Genomic DNA, 10,615 nt, shown 5'->3' with positions numbered 1-10,615 from the left:
GCAAAAAATGAAAACTCCTAGACAAGAGGCTAAAATCATAAATCATTATGATTATCCATGATGATCAAATTGAATTTATACCAGGAATGTATGTTTAAATTAATATCAAGAAAACTAAACTTAATGATATTAATAATGAAATCAACAAAAATAATATAATCATACCAATAGATGCCTATAAAACTTTTTATAAAATGTGACAACCATTTCTTACAATTCTAGGTAATGGAGAGGAATGGACCTTTCTTTAAAATTGTGTGTGTGTGTGTGTGTGTGTGTGTGTGTGTGTGTAAAAGAAAAAAGAAGTAGTTCTAAATGATTAGAAAAAATATTAATTTGTCATGAATAGGAAGGGACAATATAACATAAATTACAATACTATCTAAACTAATTTACTTGTTCAATGCTATATTAATCAAACTATCAGTGGATTACCTTCCAGAATCATGAAAGAATAATAATGAAATGGAAATGGAAAAAAAAATCAGGATTCTCAAAATAAATGGTAGCAAAGAGATTCCAAAAGTCCCAGATTTCAAACTATACTACAAAGCAAATTGTTATCAAAACAATTTGCTACTAGTTAAAAAATAAATTGAGATCATTGGTGGAACAAATTAGGCACACAACATAAAGAAGTAAATGTATTTAGCACACTAGTAAGTCAATAAACACAGAAAATTCAGCTATTGGAGTAAAAACTCAATATTTCCTCAAAAAACAAAACAAACTCCTGGGAACATTGAACAGCAGTATGGAAGAAATTTGATTTAAAAGAACACACAACAATGTATACAAATATAAGCTACAGTAATTTAGAGAATTTGTTATGCTTGGCTAAGCATATTTGGTACAGGAAAACTGTTTTCCTCTCTCTTTTTAATGTGTTAGGAGTTAAGAGTGAGAATTTTGAAAAAGAACAGTGGAAAAAATATTTTAGAAATCACGAGGGGGAACATATTTGATAACAAGGACTAGGACAAGGAGCAACTTTTCAGAGCCCCTCAAATCATACTCTATGGGAAAATAAACCTTCCTGTAATTAGTACCACTTGTGAACATATAGTCTCACTCTTAGAGGCAAGTTTGTCTTGAGAAACTCCTAATCCATTTTTTATGCTATTTTCTTTAAACTAAAACCACATTCCCCATACTTTCTTTCCATTTATCTTGACTGTGTGTGTTCTCCATAAGTCTGGCCAAAATTTGTCTCATAATACAATCCAATTCCATTCTAACTAAGTACTCTATTCATTTTCTCTCAATGATAAAAAGGCTTAAGGATTACTCCCACTATCTTGAGTGGACTACTTAAGAAGAATTTGTGGGAGGTTATGATCCCTTCCATATGTAAATCTGTGATCCCCTAATTATCAATGATGGACAGACATGGACACATCCTGATATGTAAGATAGGAGGGAATATCCAATTGATGAAATAACAGACCCAGCGAGTAACAGGAAATATGTAAATTGCCATGGTCATCAATGAGGATTTTAATAATCAAAATAATTCCTGATTCAAAGAGTTCACATTCTATAGAGAGCGAGTTTATGTTATTCTGTAACTTATTGGAACTTCTGCTTCAATTCTATGTAAATTATTTCTGGCTCTTCATATAGAGTCTGTGCTTATTATTTTATTTCTTCTTTCATATTAGGAACTGGTGACTTCAATGTGTTTTTTGGGTAACTGAGAAGGGCTCAGTACATATTTCCTACAAGAAGGAGGAAGCAAGGATAATGAAGATCTTTAATGTTTAGTACAGTGGTGGGGAAACTCCAGCCTCAAAAACCATATGGGGCCTTCTAAGTCCTTGGGTCTTGTGTCAAGGTCATAGGATAGAAAGAACTTCTCATGGTCAATGTGTACATCCCTGGAAAGAACACTACCAAGGTAAGCGAACTTATCCACAGCATTCAAAACTTCTCCATTTGTTGGAACTGATGGTTCCACATATGAATGGTGTGGTGGTGGCTGATGGAGCACCTGTGTTTTCTTGGTGTTAATTATTAAGCCAAAATTAACACAGGCAGTAGAGAACTGATCCATACTTTCTGTATCTCAGCTTCAGAGACTGCACTGAGTGCACAATCATCTACAAACAGAAAATCATGCACTAACACTCCCTTCACTTTGATCTTGGCTTGTATCCTTTTAAAATTGAAGGACTTATAATCAGTATGATAGTTGACCTTGATACCGTGTTCATCCTCTTTGAAAGCATTCGTCAACATGGCTGAAAACATCATGCTGAAAAGCATGGGAGCAAGCACAGTCTTCTTTCACTCCACTGGTGACTAGGAAGGCATAAGAGCATTGTCCATTATCCAGAACCCAGGCAAACATGCCATCATGAAATTGACATACAATATTGATGAACTTCTCTGGGCAACCAAATTTTGACATAATTTTCCATAAACCCTCACAACTAACAGGGTGAAAGGCCTTGGTCAGATCTACAAACATTGTGTACAGATCCCCATTCTGCTCCTGGAATTTCTCTGGAGTTGTCGGGCAGCAAACACCATATCAACTGTTCCTTAGCTCTTTCTGAAGCTACATTGGCTCTCAGGTATATGGACATTTTACAGGTGAAGGATCAACCTATTAAGGAGGACTCTAGCAAGAATTTTACCAACAATGACTAAGAGAGATATCTCCCTGTGATTGTCACAGGACAATCTATTCCCTGTACCTTTGTAGAGATGGACAATGGAGGCATCCTTGATCTCCTGGGGAACAACCTCCTATTGCCATATAAACTGGAAAATTTCAGTCAGCTTTTGTGTGAGCAATGGTCCCCCTACCTTGTAAATCTGAGCTGGAATAGAATCAGCACTAGGTGCTTTGCCACATAAAAAGAAGCTAATGACCCTCAAAATCTCTTCTTCTTTTGGAACTTCAGCTAAGGAGGGATTGTCTTCTCCATCAAGGACCTCAGCATTAATTGATGATGGTCTGTTGAGCACACTATGGAAGCATTCAGGTCATCTCTCTAGGATTATGTCCTTATCATTAATCAATGTGGCTCCATCAGTACTGAGTAGTTGTGATGAACCATAAGTTTTTGGTTCATAAATAGCTTTCAGGGAATCATAAAAACAATGTGGGTTGTTACAATCAGGATTAAATTGAATTTCATCTGCTTTCTTACTGACTTAGGAATCCTGCATCTCTTTAAACTACCAGGGTGTAGGGTGTGTTCATGGAGGACCAATACCTTTGATGAGATGGCTGCAGATCTGTTTTGGGGGCTCTTTCCAACTTTGGTGTCCACCTGTTTCACCAAACTCTCACCTGTCGCTCCAAGAAGCTGCAGAATATGCAGCAGCCACACCCCAGTAAACCGTTTCAGCAGACAGGCCAAGCCAAACCAGGCTGAGGGTAACCAAGGTTTCTCAAACCCATTCGTGAGTTGGCGGGGGCGTGTCTACCCCAAGCATATGAAGACTTCCTCCGGTGGAATGAGCAAATGAGAATAATTTGTTCCAACAGCCATGAAAACAGATGAAGCAATTTCCACATTTATGAATCCTTTCATGGTCCTTCAGGTTGTCAAGGTTCTCTTTTTCTTCAAAATTTTGTGGAGAATGATTGTGATTTCTCTTTTGTCTCCTTTACCTCCTTCTTTGTACTGTTCTATTTTATGCACATATTCTATTCCCTAGTAGAATTAAAGCTACTTGAGATTCTTATTTGTGAATTAACAACATCTATCATAGTGTGCTAAACATAATATTCATTTGTTATTAATTTGAATTGAGATAATGAGGTCTTTATAAATGAAGTCAATCTATATAATACTATAATTGGTTTTACTTTGTGAATTATAAAATTAGTTCTGGTGAAAGTTCAGAGAGAGAAATTCCAAAAACATTTTGGGCATCAGTATCAGTATTAGAATAAGTGAATAGGCTCCCAAGGTCAATACTTTGGAATAAACAATATTCATCTGCATGTATAAATTCTGTAGCTTTCAAATGATATTATTTTAATTTACAGTCTGCATTTAGATGTTTTGACCCAAAAAAAAATCTCATTATATTTTTTATTTGGTACAAAATAACCCCATTCAAATATTACTCACCAAGATATGTGTATGAAGAAAAAAATTGAATACTGAAATTCACTTAGAAATAGCTTAATGTAGGTACGCAAAGTGATCTATCATTTTTATAATGAGGACATATTCCTCCAAATTCAATTTGAATAAAACTGAAACTTTCAGTGATGAAATAAGTGAATTCTAATCGAACAAGTTTTCACAGAACAGTGGAATAGCTAAAGATACATAGAAAAACTCAAAATACAATTTCCTTATAAGGAAGTTACATAAAATTGTTTTCCCCTGACCATTCCTTATTCACATATATCCATCCATGTATGGGAGGTAGTAATGATGTTGTTGAGTGTTAACGTAATAAAGAATTTCTAAAAGACGTAGTTTGGTGTTAAATAGGTGGTTTTGATGACCATGCTTAAAATAGGAGTGTTTTTACATAGAAGTGGTCTGATTATTCGGGAATAAAATGAACACTTTTCAAGCAGCGTAGCATGAGGAAAGAGACAAAAAGACATGAAAAGTTTTTCTTTGCTATAAACTATTATACAAGCACCATATGACCTCTGTGCTTCTAATTAGGAAAACAAATGTTCATTGTTTGCAAAAGTCCCTCAAGACAGAGAACCTACTATTACTTAGAAGTATTTTACCAGTAATAGTAAAGAAATACTTTCTGAGTTAAAATAATGCGTAAAGATATTCATAACCTTTTTAAGAAGGGCTAAAAATTTCCATGAGTAGAGAAAATGATGAGAGAAGAGAGAGATACAGAGAGAAAATTAGTGATTCATAAGGGCAAAACTATCCTCAGATTGACATTTTTTCCAAGTGTTAGCTCATTCTGTTAGTCTATTAATATCTATACTTTATAAAGACATGAAAGAGGATTTGTAAACTGGAACTTAATTGAATATTAGAAAGATATTGGACTATACTGTATTTGAGAAAATAATCCCAATCTGTTTTTGGATGTCAATTTTTTTTTTAAATTATTGCAGTGATACCATATGACTGAAAGTCATGGAACAACACATCCCTAAATGACTCAAATTGCAAATCACTGTAATCAAAATGGAGAGATTTATGGTTGATAAATCAGTCAACAATTACTTAATACCATACAAAGACAATAAGGAAGCCAGTTTCTGCCCTCATGGAACTTTTAAGCTATTAGGGGGAGGTAATAGGTACAAATGTTGATACATACCAAATAGATACAAGATGATTTAGGAAAATGATACTAGTATCAAAGGAAGATCAGTGATGGCTTTCAGAGGTAAAATAGCATAAAATATATCACCCACAACATTTATAGCTAGAAAAGGAGTCAGGCTAGATATATACACAGGGAAAACAGATGGGTAATCTAAGCACTCTGTTGGTATCTAAGGAATATTTAGAAACCAGGGAAAGATGCTTATTGCATTAAGTAGATCTTCTGTGAATGACTTATGTGAAGACATGAACAAAAAACTCATAGACAAAGAACTATATGAACTGTGATCTGCAACAGTGCAACAAGTACAGCATCAGTGATACTACAGTTCCCTTGAAGTATTAAAATATATAGCTCACTGCAGTCACTGCATTTCCTATCCCTCTTTGGGTCTCAACTTACTCGTATTTATGAGAAAGAGTTAGGAATTGGGTATATCTAAAATTGGCTCTGAACTTTAAAAGTATAGAAATGTATTAAATTAATAATATTTGATTTTTCAAGGCCTAAATTTCTTAGTCGGTTGTATATCCAGTAACAAGCCACACAATGAAGAAGTCATGACAACACAGTTCTATGACTAAAATCTGTGCAAATCTTTTAATTGTGTGATATTTCTATTAAAATCACACATAATATAATTTTATACTTGACCTTTGTATTTTTCCTTTTGATACACTTTTCTCTGAATTGTTCAATTAAGTGCATCACTAACTTTTTTTCTTTGTGTGAAAGAAAAAAAAGTTACGCTTTTTCAACCTAGATTAAAAATACTAAAGTTTTTTCTTTTTTCATTGTCTCTTTTAATGTGAGCCATGAAATCTGGTGGCAGAAATAAAAAAGCTATTACCATAATTGTCTTTTTTTAGAAAAAATTTCACTTGTGAGAGGAGAATGTGATCAGTTTTCATCACTTTTTACCTTTTGTGGAGAAAATGTCTGGCTGCAGTAAAAAAAGCACGTAGAGAATTTGGGGGGAGTTGTTTTGCTTTGTACTTCATTTACCTGATAGCTAATTGGGTTGCACTGAGTTCTTGGTGAGAGTTTGATAGACTTGTCATGGACAAATATTTATCTCAGAGTATATCATAAGCACTATAAAATTAGGTCTAGCATCTATAGAATATTTCTTATTCCTTTGTTAAATTAGTTGTCATATCCAAGAGTACATTAAATATCTATGGTTTTGTTGATACTGATGAATTAGATTACAGCAGCACTTTAACAGATGGCTTAAGGAATAGTTGTGGCCAAAAAAGTGATATTCATCATCAAATCATCACTGCTAAAGATGAAAAAATATAGCATAACATTTATGTTCTTTTTGTACCACTCAACTGACATAATGAAGGCTCTGAATCAATGATGATGACAGAGAAAGTGACCCTTCATTCAGGAGTAGTAAGGCTTGGTAGATAGATTGCTGAACTTAAAATAAAGATTTTGTAGATCAGATCATACATCTTACACTGACTAACTAGGAAAATCACTTCACTTACCTAAGTCTTAGTTTCCTCACCAATAACATGGGTATAGTACTACTTACAATACCTACTTTACAAGGTTGTTTTGAGACTCAAGTGAAATAATTTTTGTGAAGTATATTGTAAAATTTAAATCACTAAGTCATTTTAGCTATTGTTTTTTCACCCAACGTTTATTTATTGTATGCTGAAGTCAAATTAAGCATATTAAAGTGATTCTGGTGACTCACCTGTCCAAATTGAAGCTGATACTTCATGAAGAACCCCTCCTCCCTTGCAATTCATCCCTGTATTTCAAGCTTTTCTAGTTTGATAATATCTGTTGGTGATTTCTTTTTTCCAACTGGGATGGCCTTGGAGAATAGGGGGTCACCTTAAATTTAAAGAATGTTTAGTAAGTGTTTGTTTGTTAACTAAATTATATCAATGTCATCATTATGCCTAATGTTGTAAGTAAAATTTATATAGAACAACTTTAGTATTTCATTCCATTTAACAAATGTTATATTATGGGCCAGGTATTGTACCACACAACAAGAATACAGAGACAAAACATAAAGTAAAACAAATCAGAGGCATCTCTTATTCAAGTAGTTATACTCTACTGGCATGATTCCACAACAGGTGTATGGATAAATAAATGTGAAATATATGTGTAATGATGTATATTTCAAAAGAGAGTTAACAAAGGAAGTTCCTACCTAAATAATCTGTTCTATCATATTAAATTTGAAAATCATCATAAATGCTTTTTGAGAATATTGATTTTTTTGGTAGCAAAGATTTTATGATCTCAGCTATAACAAGAAACGACTACTTTTCCATCTGAATGAGCATGGGGGAATCAGTAAGCAAATTACTTCAGTCCTTATGTTTTCACAAAACACTGAATCGAGGGATTAAAAATTGGAAAAGATCTTGGAGATCATGTGGTCCAACATCTTCATTTTATAGAAGGGTAAATTGAGGGTCATAGAGGAGAAGTGACTTACCCAAGACTTGGACAGAAATATTTAATCGAAGATTTAACTGGGATCTCCTAGCTTATCTAGTTCAGTCAGTAGCCAAATAACAACCCCAGCATTATCTTTAAGTGGTCCCTAAACAGGTTCTTTATTTTTAAAAACAATTTCAGTTCACAGAACAAAAATGCATTTACATAATATAGTACAATAAAAAAAGAGATGATTGCACATGAAGCTGCAATCTACCAAGTACAATTTAGTTATTCCCACTAAATATAAAAGTTATCATTTAAATTTCTTCTTTCCCCTTTTTGCCCTAGAAATGGCTACCAGTAGACAAAATAGGTGTTTGTGTGTGTCTGTATAATTATTGTATACATACTTCTACTTACCCTGATGCAGATGACATCTTTATTCATGAGTCCTTTATTTTTACTTTGTGTGTTTATAATAATAAAAATGAATGATTTGCTCAAAGTTTTTATCTGAAAACAATAGTCTGCTACAACATATAATGTTAACTTGGTTCTGCTCTCTTCTCTCTTCCACAGGTTCTTAAAAAACTCTCTGTCAGTTTTTCCTTTCCTTCCTCCCCACACAGAGGATTCAATTTTTGGATGACTCTGTGTTAGAAATCTTTTTTCATCATATCAAGACTAAATATAACTTCTTAGAATCTTTTACGTATTAATCCTACTTCTGATTTCTTGGTTGAAAAAACAACACAACTAATGAAAAAACCTTAATACCTCTTCCATATGATGCTACTTCATGATCTTGGTTGCCTTCTTTCAACACTCTATGAAGTTGTACCTCTAGTTTACTGCCTTGAAATATCTGAGGGCAGCTAAATGATGCATAACTGGATTCTTCCCCATAATGGGTTTCCAGTTCTTTACAAGAATCATTATTCTGTTCATCATAATCCATTCAGTTCAGAAGATCAAACAATGTAGAAGATGATCACTTCAGTTTTCTCATTATCTTATTATCTTACTTTCCCAAAGTCACAATTCTATCCTTTCTCTCACCCTTCTCTTATTCCCCCCCAAAATTGGAAGTTGGAACCACAATTTTTTATTTGTTTTCAGTGTTCTATAATCATTTTCATATATCTTAGATTTTTTTTCCCCTTCATTCCTCTCCTTCCTCCTTACCTTCCCACTTCCTCCCTGAGAAGGCATGCAATATTACATAGATTCTACACATACATTCCTATCAAATAAATTTTCATCTTAGTCATGTTGCATAGAAGAATTGAAATGAATGGGAGAAATCATAAAACAAACCAAAATATAATACAAAAGAAAATTATCTGCTTCATTCTTCAATTGAATTCCATAGTTCTCTCTCTGCATGTGGAAGGCATTTTGTCTTAAGAGACTATTGGACATTTTTTAAGTCCTTGCATTTCAATGAAATACTAAATCTACCAGAAAAATTCCTCACAAACTGTGGTTGTTGCTGTATACAAAGTTCACTTGGTTCTGCTCCTTTCATTCAGCATCAATTCATAAAAGTCTTTCCAGGCCTCTCTGAAGACTTCTTGTTCATCATTTCTTAGAGCAAAATAGTATTCCATTACATTCATATACCACAATTCATTCAGCCATTCTCCAATTAATGTGCATTCCCTTGATTTCCAGTTTTTGGCCATCACGAAGAGAGCTGTTATAAATATTTTTGTGCATGTGAGACCTTTTTCCATTTTTATGATCTCTTGGCAATACAGTCCTAGAAGTGGCATTGCTGCGACAAAGGTTAAGCACATTTTTGTAGCCCTTTGAGCATACTTCCAAAATGCTCTCCAGAATGGTTGGATTAACTCACAGTTCCACCAACAGAGTCTTCCAACTCTCCCACATCTTCTCCAACATTTATCATCTACCTGTTTTGTCGTGTTGGCCAATCTCATAGGTGTGATGTGGTATCTCAGAGTTGTTTGGATTTTCACCTCTGCAATCAATAGTGATTTAGAGCATTTTTTCATATGACTATATCTACCTTTAATTTCTTCCTCTGCAAACTGCCTATTCATATCCTTTGACCATTTATCAATTAGAGAATGACATGTATTCTTGTACCTTTGAATTAGTTCTCTAATTTTAGAACTGAGGCCTTTATCACAGATACTAGTTGCAAAAATTCTTTCCAAGTTTTCTGCTTTCCTCCTAATCTTGGTTGCATTGGGTTTAATGTGTGCAAAACTTTTCAACGTAATGTGATCAAATTTATCCATTTCACACTTCATAATGTTTTCTGTCTCTTGTTTAGTTAAAAATTCTTCCTTTCTCCATAAACCTGAAAAATACAGTTTTTTTTGCTCCACTAATTTGTTCATAGTATCAATATTTATACATAGATCATGTACACATTTGGACTTTATTCTTGGGTACAATGTCATGCATTGGTCTGTGCCTAGTTTCTGACACACTGTCATCCAGATTTCCCAGCAATTTTTGTTGAATAGTGAGCTCTTATCCCAGAAGCTGGGGTCCTTGGCTTAATCAAAGAGTAGAATGCTATGTTCATTGACTACCATACCTTGAGTACCTAACCTATTCCACTGGTCTACATTTCTGTTTCTTAGCCAGTACCAAGTGGTTGTGATAATTGCTGCTTTACAATGCAATTTGAGATCTGGTAGAGCTAGGCCAGTTCCTTAGCATTTCTTTGCATTGGTTCGTTTGATATTCCGGACATTTTGTTTTTCCAGATGAATTTTGATATTATTTTTTTCTAGCTCTACAAAATAATTACCTGACACATTGATTGGTATGACTCTGAATAACTAAATTAATTTAGATGGAATGATCATTTTTTATTATATTGGCTCAGCCTACCCATGAACAACTGACATTTTTCCACTTTCTTAGATCTGAC

The sequence above is a fragment of the Notamacropus eugenii genome, chromosome 1 (assembly GCF_028372415.1).
Source record: "Notamacropus eugenii isolate mMacEug1 chromosome 1, mMacEug1.pri_v2, whole genome shotgun sequence".
NCBI lineage: Eukaryota > Metazoa > Chordata > Mammalia > Diprotodontia > Macropodidae > Notamacropus > Notamacropus eugenii.
The sequence above is the reverse complement of the archived record's forward strand: the minus strand, read 5'-3'. Positions refer to the sequence as shown.